Raw genomic sequence first — 21,357 nt, 5'->3', positions numbered from 1 at the left:
TCACTACCAAGTGGGGAATATTTGCATACCAGAAGATGCCTTTCAGTTTGTCAAATGTCGGGGCCACTTTCCAAAGGGCCATGGATTTAGCTTTCAAAGAGATAATTAACAAGATTATCCTAATATATTTAGATGACCTAACTATGTTTTCCAAACACCGGGAGGATCATTTTGATCACCTCGAGTTAGTCCTGCAAAAATGTCTTGAATTCAGGATCTACTTGAACCCAAAGAAATGTATCTTTGGGGTCCCTCAGGGGAAACTGCTTGGGCATATAGTTTCAAAGGAAGCTGTCTCTATTGATCCAGACCGGGTCAAGGCCATTAAGGATCTCCCCCTTCCAATTAACAAAAAGGGAGTCCAATCCTTTCTAGGAAAGGTCAACTTTGTTAGTCGCTTCATCTATGACTTTGTCGGAATAATAAGACCCATCACTCTCATGCTAAAAAAGGATATACATTTCAAATGGACTGCTGAAGCTAAAAAGGCTTTCAACCAAATAAAACATGCCATCTATTCAACCCTAGTACTATATAATCCAGACATGTCCAAGGTTTTCATAATGTATGTCTATTCCGGTCAGCATAGTATCGCTATGGTATTAACTTAGAAGGACACACAAAAGGGAGGAGATCACCCCATATCTTTCCATTCAAAAACTATTAAAGATTATGAGCTTCACTATAACTTTGTGGAGAAACAAGCCTTAGCCATCGTAAAAGGGATAAAGAAATTCAGGCATTTCATTGCCTATAATAAGATCACACTGTATGTAGCTCATCCCGCAGTAAGGGAGTACATCATGGAGGGTGACATCATTGAAAAAAGAGCAAATTGGATCACTAAGATTCTAGAATATGATGTCGATATCAAGCCTACAAAGCTGGTCCGTGGAAGAGGCCTATGCGAGTATATAGTGCAGGACAGTGAAACTTAGGTGATAGGGCCACTGCAGTTGAAGTGGTTATGTTTATGTCCGAGATCCCCAGCGACAGTTGGATTGAAAAAAGGAAACATTTCATGAACACTGGAATTTTTCCCAAAAAACTTCCCCTAGCTAAGAGGAGGTTCTACCGACTCCAAAACAGTGGTTTCCTCCTAATAGATAGAACTCTTTTCAAAAGGAATTTAGACGGATTTCTACTTTGTTGTGTGGACCAGAGCCAGGTTGATAAAATCCTACATGAGTTTCACTATGGCTCCTCAGGAGGCCACTTCTCCGTGCCCACGACCTCCATCAAAATTACCCAAGTTGGATATTTTTGGCCATCCATGTTCAAAGATGCACACATTTTGGTAAGAGGATGCAAAGAGCATCAATATTATACGGGAAGAGGTAAGAAAACAGCCATGCCACTCAGGCCTGTGTCAGTAGAAGAGCCTTTCACTCAATGGGGCCTTGATTTTTTTGGGATGATCAACCCTCCAAGTTCAACTGGACACAAATGGATCCTGACCGCCACTAATTATTTCACCAGATGGTCTAAAGCCGTCCCTCTACGGAATTCATGTGAAAGTGAGGTGTTGGCTTTCCTAGAAGATCTGACTTGTCGGTACGGTTCCCCAAAAACCATTATATCAGATAATGTGTGCACATTCACAGACTCATTGAATCACAATTTTCTCTTAGTGGAGGTATTTATCTCAAGATCTCTTCCAATTACTACCCTCAAGGGAATGGTCTTGCCAAATCTACTAATAAGAACCTGATCCGACTTATCAAAAGGATAGGTTCTGAATATAAGAGGGAATGACACCACCACCTAAGAAACGCACTATGGGTAGACCGCATAACGTCCAAATAGATTCTAAAAAACTCCTCATACAAGTTGGTATATGGGAAAGATGCACTTTTTCCTTTGTCACTGGAAATCCCGGCATTGCAATTGCTAAAATCCATGGATATCGCCGAAAATGGTCCAATGGCCGTAAGGTTGGTGGAGATTATGGAGCTAGAGGAAGTGAGAGAAGTAGCTTTCATAGCTCTCCAAGATAAACAGGAAGTTGTAAAAAGGTGGTTCGATAGTAAAAAGAGTTCTGATGTGGCTTTCGCCCTTGGAGACCCTGTTTTGAAGTACAACAAGAGAATAGCGAAACCTGGTCAGCACGCCAAGTTCAATTGCTTGTGGGAGGGTCCTTATCACATCATAGGTCATAAAGGTTTCAATTCTTTTGAGTTAGAAGATATGAATGGAGATCCCCTCTCCATCTCAGTTAATGGTTTCCACCTCAAACCTTTTCATTAAGGGTCCCCTTCCCTTTTCAAGTAAATAGTGTATATTGTGTGCATGATGTATATAGTACTTATTTATTTTAATTATTTCCAGCCAAGCAAGCATGAAAGAGAGAGGTCAGATGGAAGAGAAAAGTAAAAAAGTTTATATTAAAAGTTTCTCATGTTCTTGTTAAAAATATGTGGGCCCTTGGCCTCTCTTTTTGTTTACATCTTGTAGTTCAAGCGCAGGTCATTTTTTTTTGCCACTCCTTTCAATGACTCTCTTCGATGTCTCCCTCATCAGTGTTAGAGTCTTCTTCTTCCCCCACCCATTCCAAATCAGAAGAGCTCTTAGGCTCCCCAGGCATGAAGATGACCACTAGTTTTGGCTGCTGATCCGGTGTTGAGATTCTCAGGAAAATGTAATCTCTAAACCTAGTGTACTATCATATGAACACACAGAAGAAATTCTGCAGTGAGCTCGGCACAATATTGATGGGAAGATAGAGTCATGGAATTCAAACCACTGATAAGTGGATGCCACACCACTTCATCATTCTGCGTGATGAACCGCTCCAAGTTGGACGCTGTAGGGAGTCCTAGGAAGGGTACGTGGTATGCAACTATGTCATCGAGCCCACCCAGGTAATCTGAGGGAAAAAGTGCTTAAGTTAGCTGCATCATTAGCAACCCGGACTGACCACAATCCAACAAAGAGGATACGAAGCACGAGTGAATTTCTGTATTTATCCTATATCGGTCTGAGTTGCCAATGAAATCCTCCCCAAGTATCCATTTGATTGTGGCTATTATTAAGGGATTCTTCTGACGCGTCATCCCTTGCAGCCTCCGGTTTGATATGTTCCCCAAGAAAGTGACTTGCACCCTTTTGCTAACAAGCAGAATAGGAGTATCCATTTCTTCAAAAACTCCGTCATTAGAGCTCGCATTGTGGTAAAAGAATGTCGGAAAAGACATATTTATTGAAAAATTCTGGCAGATAGCTGACTGACAACCAGAGCTTATGCATTCCTAATTCCAATGTCTTTGTCATGTCTCCATTAATTTACGTCATGAGAATTGGATTACCTTCAAAATACCATTGTCCTGTTAGTCACCTCAGGGAGAGAAATGGATGGAAGCAATGAGTCATGCATACATTCAGATACATTGCGCTTTAAATATTAAACTCCACCAGCCTGTTTTGCCCCGCATGGCCATTATTTCTGAATGATCCCCTCCATCAAAGAAAGTTGCTTGAGAAATGTCAAGGTAACCAAAGTGCTTTCTAGGAATGCAGGAATGACGATGCCTTTCATTCATAGGGATTGATCATAGCAGCAATTTGAGTTGGTGCACGTGTAAACAAATCCTTTCTTTTAAGCACTTGATCTTCACAAAAATCAAGGCATGTTATGCCTTTAAAGCTCAAGATTTCTCTCTGTCATCGGCCTGTTGTTTCTGTCTTTGAAGAGTGAAGCAAGAGGAAGACGAGTAGGGTTCCATCTCCCATCTTTAGTTTAGCAAGCGAAAGGAAAAGGAGGATTGTCCGCATATATGGACTCTGAGGCTGCATCCGCACGTGTTGTTCCCAGAGGTTTTTGGGTTAATGTTTTTGAAGAGTTATCTTATTCATCGCATGCTATCCCTCCAAGGAAGGAGTATTCAAAGATGAAGGCCAAGGCTAAACCAATGACCCAAAACGTGTCTGTTGTTCTGGATTCCTTAGAAAATGTCTACGAGCCTGAGGTCCGAAGGCAGCCAAAAAACCTTAGAGAGGCTACTTGCTCGAGGATGCTGCATCATAGAAATGATCCTCATTCCGTAGCAGTGCATTTCTGAAAAAGTGGTGCTCCTCAATCTTTGGTTCCCGTAGTTCCATACTGCCCTGAGCTCGTGGCCGCTTGTGTAGAGGCTTTTGATCCCACTTTGTGCTCCATTAGCAACTCTCACCTGAAATTGACCATATCTCTAGAAGCTATTAGGGAAATGCTATGCTTCCCAATCTTTGAGAATACAGAGGTCTTCTTAGAAAAATCCATGGAGGAATTCTGGAGTACCAAGAGAGATGCTTTGTCTTTCTGTCAAAATGCCCTCAATTGGAGCCTATCAGTTGGACTTCCAACATTCCCTTTGTCCTGCAATGACCTAAAGAAAGATGACCTCAAGGATATCTCGTCTACCTTGGCATGGCTGTGTGGTCATGACAGTGACCGGGATGTCACAGCTTCCATGATGGGTTTTCTTTTCAAATGTAGGAAGCAAAGAGAGCCTTTCCACTTCGACTTCTCTGTGACTATCACTCAGGCCATCGTTAAGTAGTTATCTGAGTTCCAATAGTTGCGGGGCTTCAGATTTTCTTCAGTATTGGTACACCTACTTTTGCATCAAAATGAAGCTTTCTTCACATAGTTCATGCACTTGGCTACTTATGATGAGTCGGGAAATGTAATGCCGGTGTCTTCCTGGACACCTCTATCGCTGGCCTCTTATGATACCTAACTGTTTTCAGATTTGTTCATGGCTCCCATGCTCAAAAACTTTGGAATGATTCCTGATGAACCTTTAGCTTGTTTCTCCCAAATTTAGATGAACTAGAGGCAGAATGAACACCCTTCTTGCGACTGGTTCATGGGCCCTAATTTTTCTTTCATCCACATGCATGGGTTCTTCGAGGAGCCTTTTCGGCTACCCACTTACATAACTGACCGAACCTTGGCTCTAGAAATGGCAAGGTAGTTGGCAAGAATTGAGCAAGAAATTGGTGTTGGAAAGCATGATACCTCCATCACTGAAGATAACTAGGCCATTGACCCAATTACTCTAGTAAGAAGAAAAGTAGCTGAGGAAACTCTGACGTAAAAATTGGTGTAGCTGGGTTTTGTAGTAATTGATGACACTTGGAGTTACAACCCTGATGGTTGCTTAAGCAAAAGGAAAAATACCATGAGGTATGAACCTTGGAACTTATGGACCGAGCGCACAAATCCTCGGGTTGATGACCCTAGCAAATATGTGGGCCCTGATGATTTTCCTATTTTGGAACACCCTTCAAGGTTAAAGTTTTATTCTCCAGTACAAAGGTTCAACCGTGTGAAGCCTATTCCTTGGGTGTTGTTGGAAAACATGAAGACTTTATCCTGGTCCAGAAAGAAAAGGGAGGATTTTTGGGTTTATTGTCAAGAGGTAAATCAACTTAGAGCCAGCCTCAGGAATGTACCCTTGGATGATTGTTTTGAATAAGAATGGGGTAAGGTAAATAAATCTAACGATGAGATAGGTGATAGTTCCTCCCGCGGAGACTCGTCTCCCAAGGTAGCTGCCCAACAAGAGTTTGGGATTATAAATATCAAAGGGTAGGAGCTAGAGCCACAAATTCTTCCTCCTTTAGATAGTGCAACTCATAGGCCTTGTTCGTAGGCTAGTAAGAGGTGGATTAAGAAGCAGTCTTTTGAGAATCCTCCAAAGAAGAATCCATACCCCAACGTGCCAAGAGGGATCCCACCTAATACATTGACGGAAGCATCTTTAGATCTTCAGCCGCCGCATCCTTCTGTTGCTCAAGTATACCCTCTTTTCCCTTTGTCTTAGACTCCAGATGTTATTTTGACTGCCCCCATGACTATGATGCAAACCTCAATCCCTACCACTCTCACTTCAGCCCCGACGGTTATGCCAGTTAATCCCCAAGATGTGCTCGTACAGGCTTCTGTCCCATTCCCGGACGCGGCTCCCATATCCGTAGCTTTTCAATCGCCCGCATCAGAAGTAGTCCCTGTAACGCGTAGGCTAAGTTTTGAGGAGTCATCTCCCCAGACTATGGGTGTAGCATCTTCCAGCCCTTTCTCATTAGTAGGATCCCCTTTTGTCCCGTTATTTTCCCCGTTGGCTGTAACCCATCCCATCTAACTTGCTTTCGCTGCCCCTTTTTCACATTTCCCTTTTGCAATCCCTCTCGGCGCAACTTTTGTAGGTCAAGCCATCGATCATCCAGATGAGTTATAGTAGCAGGTTGTTTACGATAGAACCACCAACTTGAGTAAGACTAGCAAGCAAAAGGAGAAGGAAGGTGCTCGTCGTGCCCGACCTCGTTTACAAATGCATTTCAATGAGCAAAGGGATGCCTCTACTTTTCAAATCTAGTTCCCAAGGTTGATAAGCCAGAATCTCAGATGAGACCTAATGACTACGCACTACAGGTCATCGGTGTTAGTCTCCAAAGCACCATAGCGTCTAACAAGGTCAGAATGCTGGAGGAGACTTCCAAAGTGGTATCCATAGACTTTATTGACAAAAGTCATCATTTGGAAAAACTTTGAGCGGAGAATGTTAGTCTTCGTAATTCCATTACCCAAAAAAGGAAGGAAGATAAGGCTCGGGGCTCAGAGATCAATCGTCTACAAGGTCTGCTAACTCGGGCTAATTCAGAGAAAGGGAAGTTACAGTCGGCTCTTAACAATGTAAGTTCTCAGCTAAAAGGTCAAGAAGTGACAAGAAATGTGACTCTAAAGGAATTACAAGAGAAGGACATACAAATACAACGGTTAAAGGCTGCCTCTAGGGACGTCGCCCGGTCCAGATGCAGTTGCGTGAAGAAATCCTTCTCAAAGAGGATTATGCCCATCAACTAAGTGAAGGCCAGGTATCATGCTCGGAGTTAAAGACAAATCTTGAGGTGGAGTTGAAAGAGAGAGAGACTAGCCTTAGACAATCTGGTGAGCACGTCTCAGATTTGGAGACTCTTATATGACAGGAGCAGGATCGTGCATTGCAGTTGCAGTAGGCCATCAGGACTTGGGAGGCAAAGATCCTGGCCTTGGAGAATCAAGTGGCCATTGAACAAAGAAAATGCAATCAACTCCAACAAGAGATGACGATGAAAGATAATGAAATATCTTGATTGCTAAGCCTTCCACCTCTGCAGTAGATCGCTCCAGATTTCTCTATCATGCTAACAGAACTGTATGTTTCTCATTAGGAAAAGGTAAAATAGTATTGCCCATCCCTGCAGCTGGTGTTAAGATTTCTTAGTGATGCACAATCCCTCTATGCTAAAGCCAATGCCCTTATTAACAGTTCTATGCTTGTCGTTGGACCTAAGTTCCCAGTGGCCCAAAATCTTATTCAATTGTTATATTCTGCCTAGGATGAGGAACTTAGGGAGAAAGGCATTGCAGACTGCTGACAATTGATCAAAAAGACTAATATTTTCATAAACCAGAACAGGACAATCATGCAGGTTTCAACTGCCCTACAATTGATCAAAAAGACTAATATTTTCATAAACCAGAACAGGACAATCATGCAGGTTTCAACTGCCCTGGTGCCTTTGCAATTTTCAGTTCTAGACATCAGACGGTGTTTAGAGAAGTTTATTTCTTTGGGATTACCTTCTCCTTTCCCTACAGACGATTCTGTGTTAGGGATTGAACAAGTATTGCAGCAAGTCAAAAATTTGCAACAGGATAGAGCTTTCCTACCGCAGTTCGGGAATTCCATTTCGATGAATGAAGTGGAGTGTCTTTTGCATCCTCTAGCCCAACACTCTTCTCTCCTGAAATAGATACAAGACAAACCTGTACCTCTACCCTTTGATGAATTAATTTGCCTGGATGAATATTTTCAAGATTTAGAGGCGCAAGCTTTGCTCTCTGAGGATGAATGGTTGCCTTTGCAACAAGCTTTCGACCTATTCGGTCATGTTGTGGCCTGAGTTTTGGTCCGTGAAACCAATATTTTTGGGTTCTCCTATTTCGCTGGCAGAATTTCCCCTGTTAGTCGCCAGGAAATGTTCACTTTATTTTTCCCCGGTCTAAGTTTTTGGTGGGCCTAGTTGTTTTCACTTTTATCCAGCAGTGCGGGGCGCGAAGGACACTTGGCATCAAGACATTGCTCCCTCGGTTCTTTTTTGGCATCCAGCTTCTAAAGCAGTGCAATGGTGACAAATGGCAACACGTACTGACTATTTTTTGGCGGGCCCACCTGTTAGCGCAGTATGCGAGTGGTTCTTCGCATTCGTGTCATTTTCAGCAACCTACCCACGGTTAGCCAAATCTTTTCAATTCATGGTAGTATGCGGACTATTGCGGGCGAAAAATGGAATTTCAGGAGCTGTTTTGTTGGGTGTGACCTCCATAGCAACACGACATGTTTTTATGTTCAAGGAGGTTTTACCATTTTGGCATTTTGGGGGAGTTGTTTTCATGAGAGGGAGCTCTTTAAATGTTGTTTTTCCCTTCTGCAAAAGGGTTCAAAACTTTGAAAAGAAAGACAATTAAGTTTGCTAAGTAGGAGTCTTTATTTCCAGCCTTTTAAAAACTATTGTGGTTCTACTTGAGGAAGATTATTCAAATTGTGCCTGCGGCCTTTATGATGCCTCTTTCAGTATTCTTTTGATGGTATTTTTTTGTGCTGTTGCGTTAAAACTCCAATAACTTTGGGAATAGATCCATCTAAGATTTTGCCGATTGAACTATGTCTCGTACTTGTTATCTGGTATGCATGATGAATATTTCCTTATGTTGCAGATAAATTTGATTGTAACTTCTGATGATGTTCTTGATTTGGGCTTGTAGATTGTTGAATGAGCTTATAGAAGTTATATGTTTCTTGATTTTTATATGTTCCTTTTCTTTTAATGATCTGGCGTATCACCTCAGTAGTTTAGTGTTACTACTTTAAGAGTGTCTGCTTTCTTTCCCTTTTCTCAAAACCCAAGGAAGAGTCGGCTTCTTAATCCCAGAGGTCATTTAGTGTAACCTATGCATATCAGTCCCCAACATTGAATTTCCCATAAGGTTGTTTGTTCCTAAAGAAAAATTTAGAGTCAATAGGTACATCCATGATCCATCAAGAAGGAGAATCTATATCCACACACGAAGGGTCCAAGAGAACATCCCAATGGCTAAAAAGAACCAACCACCCAAACACGTGGAACCACCACCCATGCTAGGAGATGACACAAGGTCCTAATGCACACTCTAAACCTAGGCTGACACTTATAACAAAAGAGACTAACCACACAAGGACTCTCATGCATGAAACAACATAATTCAACAAGATTAAACTCTTAGAGGCATACAACTCAACAAGACATAATCATAAATCATCAAGGGGAACACATGTAGGAGTGGAGTGTCATCACATGCCATCCTCAAAATATAATAACATAAGGCACTAGCCTGATGGACATGTGCATCCATCTCATCCTATGAGAGACTAGGGGAGATTATCTTACCATCTTCATGACCTTCTTATGCCTATCCTAAAACTTCCTCCCTAAGACTAAGTCATGAGGCTCAAAACAATTTATTATCTTATTAATGAATCTAGCTACCCAACTCATCAATTATTAGGTTATCACTTATTTACAAATCAAGGTAAACTCCAATGTGCCTTGGTGCTCTAGACTTCATGCATCCTTACAAGGAACCTCATGCAAGCCCATCTCTTGTGACCCTGATCATCACAAGGAAGCCCACTCTCCCTAACATGGCCCAACAATAAATCACAAGAGGCTCTAAACCATAATAAAACATGAAAATATAACATTCATATGCAGCCAAGAACATCCACTCATACTATTGCAACATACACAAGGCTACAACATAATAAAATATAACAAAATGAGCCTCTTGGCCAATAAATACAAGGCATAACAAGGCCATCAAATAAGAAGATAACCTCACATCAAAACCAATCCACTTGTTGGTCCAAAACAACAACATAATCATCTCATCATCCATGGCTTATCAACATGGAGAGAGTGCAAATACAACCACAATAATGTAGGAAGACAAATAGACATAAAACCATGCAAAAGCATCAAATCAAATCAAGACCAATTCTGGAAATCATCATCAGACCTCAAAAAAGCCTCTAGTACAAAAATTCAATTGAAAAAATTATTCAAAATAAGCAAAACTATGAAAAACACATAAATCAGATAGGTTAGTGCATTTACCCAATAGGTTAGTGCATTTACACAATAGGTTAGCGCTTTTACACAACAGGTTATCACTTCTGCACTACAGGTTACCACTTTTACACAACAGGTTAGCGCTTTTACACAATAGGTTAGTGCTTTTACACAACAGGTTAGCACTTTAACACATCACAAATACCTAGAAAACTCAGAAAACTTTAAGCAAAAATATAAAATCAAGTCTTTAACAAAAAGGCTCAAAAATCATATGGAAAGAGTCACCCAGAAACAAGGAATAAGAGGGCATAAACGAAATAAATAGCTACAAACTATAAGCCAAGTTCTAATAGGATTTTCTTCATGGAAAACACATACAGAAACATTCCAAAACACACAAAAACTCCAATAAAATCAAATCCAACACGTTCAATCTATTAAACTCACAAAGAAAAAACTATTCACACTCCCATTCAATCAAATGGCTCAACAACCAGAGATTCACACAGAAAATTTCTTAGAGTCATGAGGCGACATGTACAGGAAGCCAACATATATTTTCCAACAGACTATATAAAAACTCATAATATATATAGTTTCTCCCCAAATATTTATTTCCAAAAACTATATTAAAACCATAGAATAAATATTATTTTCAACCCATCTCTCAAAAACAATGTGCAGACACAAAGCATACAAGGAAGCCATTAAAATAAAAATAATACAAAGCCTCAAAGCTTCAACCTACAACCATAATTGATGGAATGAAGTTGAAGAAGAGCTCCAAACAAAATCCAAATCAAGCTCCAGCCAAAATCCAACCAAGCTCCAGCCAAAATCCAAGTGAAAAAATTGAAAAGCCAAAGGAAAAATGCTTGCAAGAAAAACTTTCAGAGAATAGCCAGGCTCGAAAAAATTCACGGGAATGAAAATAAAAAGCAAACAATAATCAAAACCCTAGCCTCAATCTCGGCCAATCAAAATATTCCATTTTTGAATATATTTTACCAACCCACCATATATTATAATTTATTCTCCCATTTTGAATTTAGCCAATGAGAGTAAAGGGTAGGTATAGTAAATATATTTATCCAGCCAAGTGGGAATGTTATATTATTATTCTAATTTTAATGTGTTCATACACCCCACCTAGGAAATGAAAGTCAAACTATTAAATAAACATAAGCTATAAATAAATACTCCAAATGGGGATTAATATTAAATAAACCAAGCTAATAAAATAAATTAAGGAACCCCAAATAAATATTAAATATCAAATAAATACTAAACCATAGAAAATAAAATAAATAATTAAATAATCAAATCACAATTATAAAATAAATATTAAATAACAATAAATCTTACTTTCTTAAAAAAAAATATTAGGGGTTGGAACTCCTTTCATTTCAAGAATATTTTTGCAGAAAAATAGAGGGTTTTAGACATGTTAGAGGTCCTCAATAGGCATGTCTTGCTGCATGGTTTGGGCTCTAAGGTGTTGGATGAACTCAGGTCTCTTAGGAGTGAACTAGAAGAAATCTTGGCTAGAGAGGAAGTTTATTGGAGACAAAAATCTCGGGAGGCTGATGGTGATAAGAATACAAATTTTTTTCATGCTAGCACTAAATTGAAAAGGGCTAGGAATAGGATTTCTTGTATTCAGGATTGCCAAGGGAATATCCTTTCTGAGGATGGGGATAGTACCAAGTTTTTTTTTCAGCTCATGTGCCTTCATTCTTATCCTTGCTTTTTCTTTTTCAAGTTTATCAATCTTTTCCTCAAAAACTGCCATTTCTTAATCCAAAACTGATGTAAGTTCTAAAGAACCTATCATATTGTCTGCTATATCATCAATCTCTTTTTGTGTCTTCTTTATTTCTTCCTCAATGTCTTCTGTCAAGTTGTGAGGCTTGCATGCTTCCTTATACAATTCTTTATATTCCAAAATGGTTGAGTTAAGTACTGATAATAAGGAATCAATGTGCTTAGTACAATCCTTGATAGTTTTATTAAAGAATTCTTATTTCTCCTTATTCACCCTTTCCTTAACAAACTCCTCATTAATCTTATCTACAATTAACATATTTGAAGCAATGAATTTGGACAATGTGTCCAATTTACCTAAAGATCCATCAATATGATCTATCTTACAAGTCGGTGCAACCCTCTTCAATATAGGTAATGTATCATCAATGGCCTTGAATGCTAAGGCGTTGAAATCTATGATCCTCTTAATTGAATCCAATAAAACATCAGTCACATTTGTAGGCCTGAAATTCATGGTGGAAGTGCTAGGCTCGGCTATAACTTTCTTTTCTTTAGATACTTGTCCAATTGTCGTAACCACTTCTTCCTTATTTCCATCATTGACCTCTTCTTTATTCATTGTTTCTGCTTTTTTCTCATTCTGTGTTTCAATTTTTCTTTCAATCTTACTATCTTCCTTATTCTTTGTCTTGTTGACTATCGGTTTAGCTATACTCTATTTAGGTTCTTTCTCTGCAGGTTTCTCTACCTTGTGCTGAGAGTCATCATTTGTAGGTTCAGTTTGTGTTTTTACCTCTGCTTCTGCTTGTGCTTCTATTGGTTTCTTAATGTTAGACTAAGTAGCATCTGGGATAGTATCAGGTTTCTCAACTTGTGCTGGTATCTCAATGTTCTGAGAGTCAACAGTGTTGATCGGTGACTCAGAGATCTCAAAATTTGTAGCATCAGTTTGTTTTACCTCTGCAGTCTCTTTGTCCCTGATAATGTTGAAGTCTTGTGTGTCCACATTCATGGTAAAAAGAACTTCATATTTCAGATTGGTGTCATCTCTTATTATTTTCTCTGCCTTCTCTTCTAGTTGACTATCATTTTGTATCGGTGCCTCTGCAATTATTGGTGGGGTGTCTTGTGCCAGTGTAGGAAGGTTATCCTTGACTGTTATATTAGGTACACTACCAATTTTACCTTTACCTATCCTTTTGATATACCTTTGTAAAAGACATCCATTTTTTGTCTATCCTTTTCTTCTTTCTTTTCTCTTTCCACAAAGAATATGTCCCACTTGTATGTTGTTTCATCTGCAATTTCCTTTAACTCGACATGCCATAAGGCTAACCTATTGGTGACCACTTACAAAAATGACCAGTTGGCTTTAGCAATCAATTCATCAATCTCCTGTTTGGAGTTAACAGGGTGAACCACCAACAATGCTTCAACTTTTAATTTCTTATCCAAATTTTCTAGCAATTCATCCTTGAACCATTCACAAATATCAATCTTTTCATTATTTACAATCATCTCATGTGCACTGTGAATGCATGAACTTGACATACAATTCAATCTATTTGTGTGACCAACTTTATATCCAATTATCATGCTAGTAAATTTAACATTTTTATCCTTTATGTCATTAACTCTAAGTGATCGGTTGTCATGTGTAGCTCCAGTTAAGCTCATAACTTCCTTGTGATGGATTTTTCCTTCTTTTCAGGTCTAGAATCAGTGGAGAGTAAACTAGTAACACCTTTGATAGCTTCCTTGGTAATCTTGAATACTGAGTCCAACCAAATAAATTCTTTGTGAACTCTGCTAAGGACATAGCGGACAACTTCATTTGATAATTCTGGTATATGGAGGATGTCTATGAAACCTAAATCCTCAACTACCTTATGTTCTGGTTTCACTATGTTGGTATTATGGATGTGTTGCATTGGTTTTGTCATTGATGTCAACACTTATCAACACTTATCTTTCTGGAGATCTTTGGTTATGCTCACCGACAAAGTTCAATGACTTATGCACAGTCATTGGTATTTGGTTCATAGACAGGTTATATTGTTCACTGATACTGAGGATGATCTGTTATCATCTGGAGATTACTTGGTTATGTCTAAGACATGGTTTGGACACTTGTTTTGGTAATTTGGTTATTGGTCTAATCGAGCTGGCATATTTGTTGTTTACCAGCAAATGGGTCTAGGTTATGGACCGGCATGCATTATCTATTCCAGATCAGCACGACATGTTATGGAGATGATTTATTGATTGATTATTATTGTAAATGCATTGAGCCAACATGATGCATCACATATTGATTCATTTGTAATTGATTTAATTATAATATTCTTAGTGGGTCGACCTACACATTTGGTCTTAGGTTTTGGTATATATGTAAGATCTCAATTGTGAGATTGATATAGGATAGGAGATGACATATGGTATGATATGGTTGTGATATTCGGTATATGCAAATATAAGCAAAGCTACTCACACAAACATCATTTGAAGATTCAAGGAATGTTTGACGGAGATAATCAGAGCTTAACAGGTACTAAATCTAGCATTGGAGATGCTACTTTAAGCAGTACATTATCATTGGATTTAATAATCCAATTGTAGTTACTGTGACTCATATTTTGTGATTGAGTAGTGAGCTCTAGGTAGTTGGCCTTTCTGCATGTGCATACCCCATTTGTATACACATACTATTTGCAGTAGTATCATTTGATTGTGGGTAAAATTTCCCACCATGGTTTTTCCCCTTATAGGGTTTCCACGTACAAATATCTGTGTTATGTGTTGTGGATGTTGTTTCTCCTTGTGTTTCATGCATTAAGCTTCACCGGTATTGTTATTAACTATTAAAGTGTCAACCGACATTAAGTTTGGTTTACCTATATTATGCATCAAGTTTGATTAAGTTATACTTGGGTTGAAATTAATTGATAGCTGATTCACCCCCCCTCTCAGTTGCCTCTGGGTCCTAACACACTATCCCATCCTTGTTAGTAATTTTATTCATGTACATGTTCATCAAATCTTCAGATCCTTAACTTTCTATGTTGCAATGTATGTATTCCCTAGGTTCTTCAATGAACACGACTCCCTTCAGGATTTTGGAAAATGCACCAATAGAGTCATCCTGTTTTTCTATCTTGGGAATGATCTTGAAAATTGGTCTAGGTCACTTGATGTTTTCCACAATAGTAGCATTTTCTACGAATCCAGGAACAGAAGATGAAGATGCCATTGCAAAAGATAAATACCTCTTAACTGTGAAATCCTTGGATGCCCTAAAAACATCTTTGTTGCTTCTCCTTGTGAATGCCTTTTCTCAATTTCGCTCTCTTGAATGCTTGGATGCTTGGTGAGTTGAAATGAAAGGTTACAATGCCTTTATAACCAGAATTTTCACTTACACCCATAATAAATGCTCGCCAATGAAGTGAAAAACTCCACATATCTGTCGGTAAAGAAGAAATATAACTTCTTACCATCAACTAAGGGTAAATGTATGGTTTTCAATTTGTTTCTTTACCCCTAAGGATTATTCCTTAGTTGGATTAAGAATCTCCTGCCGGTATAAGATTACCATATTCTATCGATGCAATGATAGATTCACTGCTACTCTAATCTCTCTTTCTAATCCATTGTTTAGAAAATTCTTTCTTGATTTCAGTTACCTTTTCTTTGCCTTTGTTATTAGATCCTTTATTGTTCGCCGATATAGTCTTGCTTCTACAAAATTTTACAATATGCCCAATCTTGTTACATGCATAACAAGTTACATTGTTTCTCTGAATAGCCTTTCCATAACCTTAATCGGTTTGAGTTCTGCATTGATTAGATAAATGTCCAAATCTACCACAAACATAGCATTTCACATCCATTTTGCAATTGTCTGAGTTATGACCATTTTTTATTGCATTTGTAACATTGACCGGTGGGTAAGTTTGTATTATGATTATTCCTAAATTTGCACTAATTTCCTCTATGACCAAATTTGTTGCAATTAAAACATTTCCCATTAAATTTATAAGCATTAGGTTGCCTTACCAGTTTACTATGATCATGATTGTTTGCAGTCCCTGAGCTTTCTCCATGTTCAAATCCAAGTCCAACTGTTTCTCCATCAGGTTTCTGACTTTTCAGCATATCATCAAGATTATCTGAACTTTTCTTGAATTTGTCTTTGTATTCATTTATAGTGACTAACTCACTTTCCAAAGTGCTAACTTGTCTCAAAATTTCATCTTTGTCATGTTGCATGTGGATCAAATCAGTTTTAAGCATATCATTTTCATAACTAAGCCTTTGAGATTCATCTGATCTTTCATTAAGTCTTCTAGCCAAATCTTATTCATTCCTCTTCCTACCTTCAATAACTTTGCATAGTCTCATGGTTAAATCTTGCATTTCATTCTTCATGTTATTGTTCTCTTGTCTCAATTTGTCTGCAATATCTCTAAGAGTTTCTTTTTCTTCATCATCTTAATTTTGCAATTGCACGTGTAATTTTTTTCTCTTATTATTTTCTATAACCAGGTTATCTTGGAGTGCTTTGATAAATTCCTGAGCAGTTCTGAGTTCATCTTCTAGTTTGATATTCTTCAATTTCTCTGCATCAAAATATTCAAGAGCTCCTTCCAACTATTGTCTCAATTTTTCCATTGATATCGGTTTCAGAATCTTCCTCAAGCTGTTAGGCTTTTGTAAATAGAGGACTAGGCTTTGATACCAATTGTTAGATACTTGATCAGTCACAAAGACATTGAGAGGTGAGGGGTGAATCAGTGTCTTTCCGGTATATGAAATATTTAAACTTGTTTGCAACTTTACAATCCAAATTAACGTACTGGTAAACAAGCAATAAAGCAATAAAAAAAAATAAGAGAGACAACATCAATGCACACTATAACATAAGATATTTTGGTGAGGAAACCCGGTAGGGGAAAAACCTTGGTGGGATTTGTGACCTAGAATATTTACTCATTGGCCAATATGAATAAATATTACTGATACAATAGGGGCCTGCACATGCAAGAAGGCCAACAGCCTAGAGCTCACTTCTCAATCACAAAAAGGAGTCACCAACTACAAAATTGGATGATTAAATCCAATGACAATGTATTGCTCAAAATAGCATCTACAATGATTGATTCAGTACCCGTTTAATCCCTATCAAATACATCTACCACAAACCTTTCTTCACTGTTCTCTTCTCTTATTCACTCATCAAAATTATTACATCAAAATGCATATACAGATATTCGCTCTTATAATCCACTTGCATTAATCACCTATACATATTTTGCATACCTATCACACCTTTTTACATACCTATGTCACTTACAAAATGACCTATAAAATCTCATACATATTTGAGTCCTTACAATACATCATGTCGGCTATACAATATAATTTCCATGTCAGCTAGGGTGTCGATAAGATCTTCCGTTGGTGTAGACTGGGTGCCGGTGAGAATAATATTGTTGTGCATGTCGGTGTCGGTAGATGATGTTAGTTGCCGATGTATGTTGTGAACCATAATACCAGTTGGTTTCCATCAATGACAACATCAACTATTCTGATCTAAGTATAGAATGCCAACAACATGAGTATCATGAACAAGCCAATTCCATCACCAAAATATACCAGAGGCTACAGGATCATGCTGGATCCAAATCAACCAAAAACCACTCAATCTACCGGGACCAGAAGGGTGTCGGTAAAGCATCCAAACAGCTAGTGTTGGCATCAATGACAAACACATCAATGCAACACATAATCTATTCCACCAAATGGCCAACATAACCATTCCGAGTTATTTCCCAAATTTCCTTTCCAATGCATCTTAAATGAGCCTCCATCTGAACCTTCCATACTCCATAGTTTGTTCCATCAAGCCTAGGGTTGTCCTTCCAAAAAACATGAGTTGAACTATTATTTTCAATAGGATCTTCCTCAAGAGGTTAAGCTTCTACAAAAAGAGGACCAAGCTCTGATATCAATTGTTAGGATAACCGGTGAACAACCGAGAGGGGGGTGAGTCAGTTGTTAACAAATAATGAGAATTAAAGCACTTAAAACCTTATACCAAAATAACTGATTAAGAATTAAAGCATAAATTAAAACCAAAGAATCAATACCATGCAACCATAATTAATAACACGATGATTTGTACGTGGAAAACCTCAATGAGGAAAAACCATGATGGCAAACCCTACCCATAGTCAGATGATACTTTTGTAGAAAGTATATGATTACAATAGGAGCCTGCACATGCAGGAAGGCCCACTGCCTAGAGCATAGTGCTCATTACAATGGAGTCTCACTAACTACAAAGATGTCAACCACCTCAAGATATTTGGACTACAATCCAAAAAGAAGAACTGTTGATGATAGCATCAAACATGCCAGATTATAGTTCTTGTTAAGCTCAATACTGGAGGTCTAAAACCTCTTACATAAACCCAACTCGATCACCTATGATTGACCAAATCCTCTCCATAAATTATTACTACATTATTTGCTCCTTGCCTATACCCATATACAATCTACAATGAGATCTTACATATATTTATACCAACTCGGGACCTAAAAAATTAGGACGGCCACACAAATGATAATGCAATAGATCCATTACATAATCCTAAAATAAAATCATAACACATGTTGGCCTAAGGCCAAGAAAATATCATCCAATCAATAAAACATCTCGGAAGCACATCTGAGGATCCACCAACACATTTCATGCAAACCGGTCCATAACCTAGATAGCACCGGACCTAAATTAGATCCACACACACCAAGGAAATGACACAAATTGGTCAAGGAATGAACACAATCACCATCAACATCTTGAATCCCTTCTAGAAGTTGCACCAACACCACTTATTCATTACATCAAAGATCTTCAATAAAGCTCTGTCGGTGAAACCCTTACAAGACCAATAAAGCAAGATTACTAGAACATAAGATAGCATCTGATCATCAAGTCAATGCCAACTGATTGAAAAATACTTCAAAAGCATATGAATCATCCATACAAACTTATTCCATCAACCAGATCATACCGGTGGCCATCAACTGATAGTCTTCCCAATCCAATCCTTCTACCGGAAGCCAGTAAACAACCATAACAAGAAGTGTTGACATCAATGAAAAAAAATTAGTGCAACAAATAATCAATTCCATCATATGGACAATAGTTTGACATATAAAAATACCTTTATCATTCTGAGTAATCTGTAAGCCTAAGAAAAAATTCATCTCCCAAATCATAGAATTCCATACATAATTTATCCTCACCTCCAAAAATGATATCATCAACAAATACTTCAACAACCAATATGTTATCATGGTGTAGGAGCACCTCATCAACAATGAATTCATGATCCTAATGATGAATACTAGGATCATTAGGGTGTGTTAGTGTGTCTTGTGTTTCATGTATGCAAATAAACCCCACCATGTAAGCCCATGTCACCAATTAGGCAATTTGAGAAGCCAATTGGGACAATGTGGTAAAAAGGGGTAGTAGATGGTTTAGATTTGTGTTTGATAGGTTTTAGACATGTTTGATGTGTGTTTGGTTGATCCATGTGTGTGGATCCCAACCTTAGAGAGTATGACAACTTTTTGTGCAAATTTGCAAAAATGCAACTTTTGTAAAATGCAACTTTTAGTGTAAAGTGCAACTTTTTGTAAATCGGTTGGGGGAAGCCTTTCAATGGCTCCAACCTACTCAAAATTTAGTGGGATACCATTGGAGAGTTGTATAAGTCTTGTGTTCATGATTCCCAAGGTTGTTGATGTTGTAGTTGGAGTTTGTGAAGCAATAATACACAAAATACTATAGTTTTTCCAGAAATTATGAGTTTGTGGGAATTGTATGTTCCCACAATCCATGTATTAGATAGATAGATGAAATAAATTTCTGTTGGAGGTGGTATGGGGTCTTAACTATTCTGGAGTAGAGAGAACCCTCCATTCTTCTGACTGTAACTCGGAAGTTGAGGGCTTGGAGAGGGTTTTGAATAAAAATGGCTTTATCTTGCACTCTAGTCCATTAGAAGACTCTTACTTTGGAGGGATGTAGGATAAGCCTTTTAGTTTAGCATTTTCATGGTTTTATGTAGGGGAAACTTTGTTTAGTGGAGAAAAGAGCAAGATTAGGTAGGCATCTCTATGTGACTACCTAGGACAAGATTTAGGACAGTCATCATAAGTTGTCATAGCGGTGGATTCTAGGTGTGTAACCTTGGAATTATAGGTTTCTAGCTATCCCCTACATGCCCATTAAGTTTATTTGTCTTTTGGTGTACCGTTAAAGGGAGTTACTTTGGAAAATAGGGCTAGTTACCCCTATTAGGTCTCTTAGCCTCTAAAGGGAGCAGACTGTGTAATTGCATATCTGGCCAAACCATTTTGGAGATCAGTATAACTTCCAAAAGGGTGTTTGAAATGCTAAAAATTTTGTATGGATGTGTGGAAAATATTGAAGATAAGATCCATTCTATCATCAAATAGGGCTACAAGCCAAGGGGGTAGGTTTACAAAGGAGGTATAAGGAATTGATACTCTAAACAAAAACTAGTGGTTGAAAGAGTCCTTATATGACTGTTGTTGGCCAACCTCAAAATCCCAAGGAACTAGGGGTCACCGGTAAAGCATGTTTGAGGAGTCCTAAGCTTAGTGAATGTGTGTGTAGTTTCATCCAAGGTGTAGAGTCCTTCCTTGCAGAACCCTTGTGAGTAGTTAGGGGTTCACTAGCCTAACCTTTTTTGGGATTTCCATTAGGAGTTTTGGTAGGCCTTTGCATCACATCATCAATGATCTTATAAGTTACTGTCAGCATTACCTTTAGTGAAAGCAAGCTTCAAAAGATATTTGTCCAATCTTGCATACCAAGCTCTAGGGGCTTGTTTCAATCCATATAATGCTTTCCTTAACTTGCAAACCATTTTTTTATCATCTAAAAGTGAAAAATGATTAGTTTGCTCAATATAAACTTCCTCTTCAATATCTCCATTCAAAAATGCACATTTAACATCCATCTGATAAACCTTGTATTTCTTATGGGCAACATAAGCAAGAAATAATCTCATAGCTTCAATCCTAGCTATCAGAGAAAAATTCTCATCATAATCAATTCCTTCCTTCTGAGAGTATCCTTTACATACCAATCTAGCCTTATTCCTCACAACGTGTCCATCCCAATTCCATTTGTTCCTAAGAACCCATTTTGTTCCAATAATATTCTTATTTTTAGGTCAAGGAACTAAAGCCCATGTGTTGTTCTTTTCAATCTGATCTAATTCCTCTTCCATAGCTTTCATCCAACATTCATCTTTACAAGCTTCAATAACTGATGCTAGTTCAACTTGAGAAATTAAACATACCTCATCAGTTGCCAACCTTCTTCTTATCATTACTCCTTTGTTCTTGTCT

The sequence above is a fragment of the Cryptomeria japonica genome, chromosome 10 (genome assembly GCF_030272615.1).
Source record: "Cryptomeria japonica chromosome 10, Sugi_1.0, whole genome shotgun sequence".
NCBI classification, from domain to species: domain Eukaryota; kingdom Viridiplantae; phylum Streptophyta; class Pinopsida; order Cupressales; family Cupressaceae; genus Cryptomeria; species Cryptomeria japonica.
The sequence above is the reverse complement of the archived record's forward strand: the minus strand, read 5'-3'. Positions refer to the sequence as shown.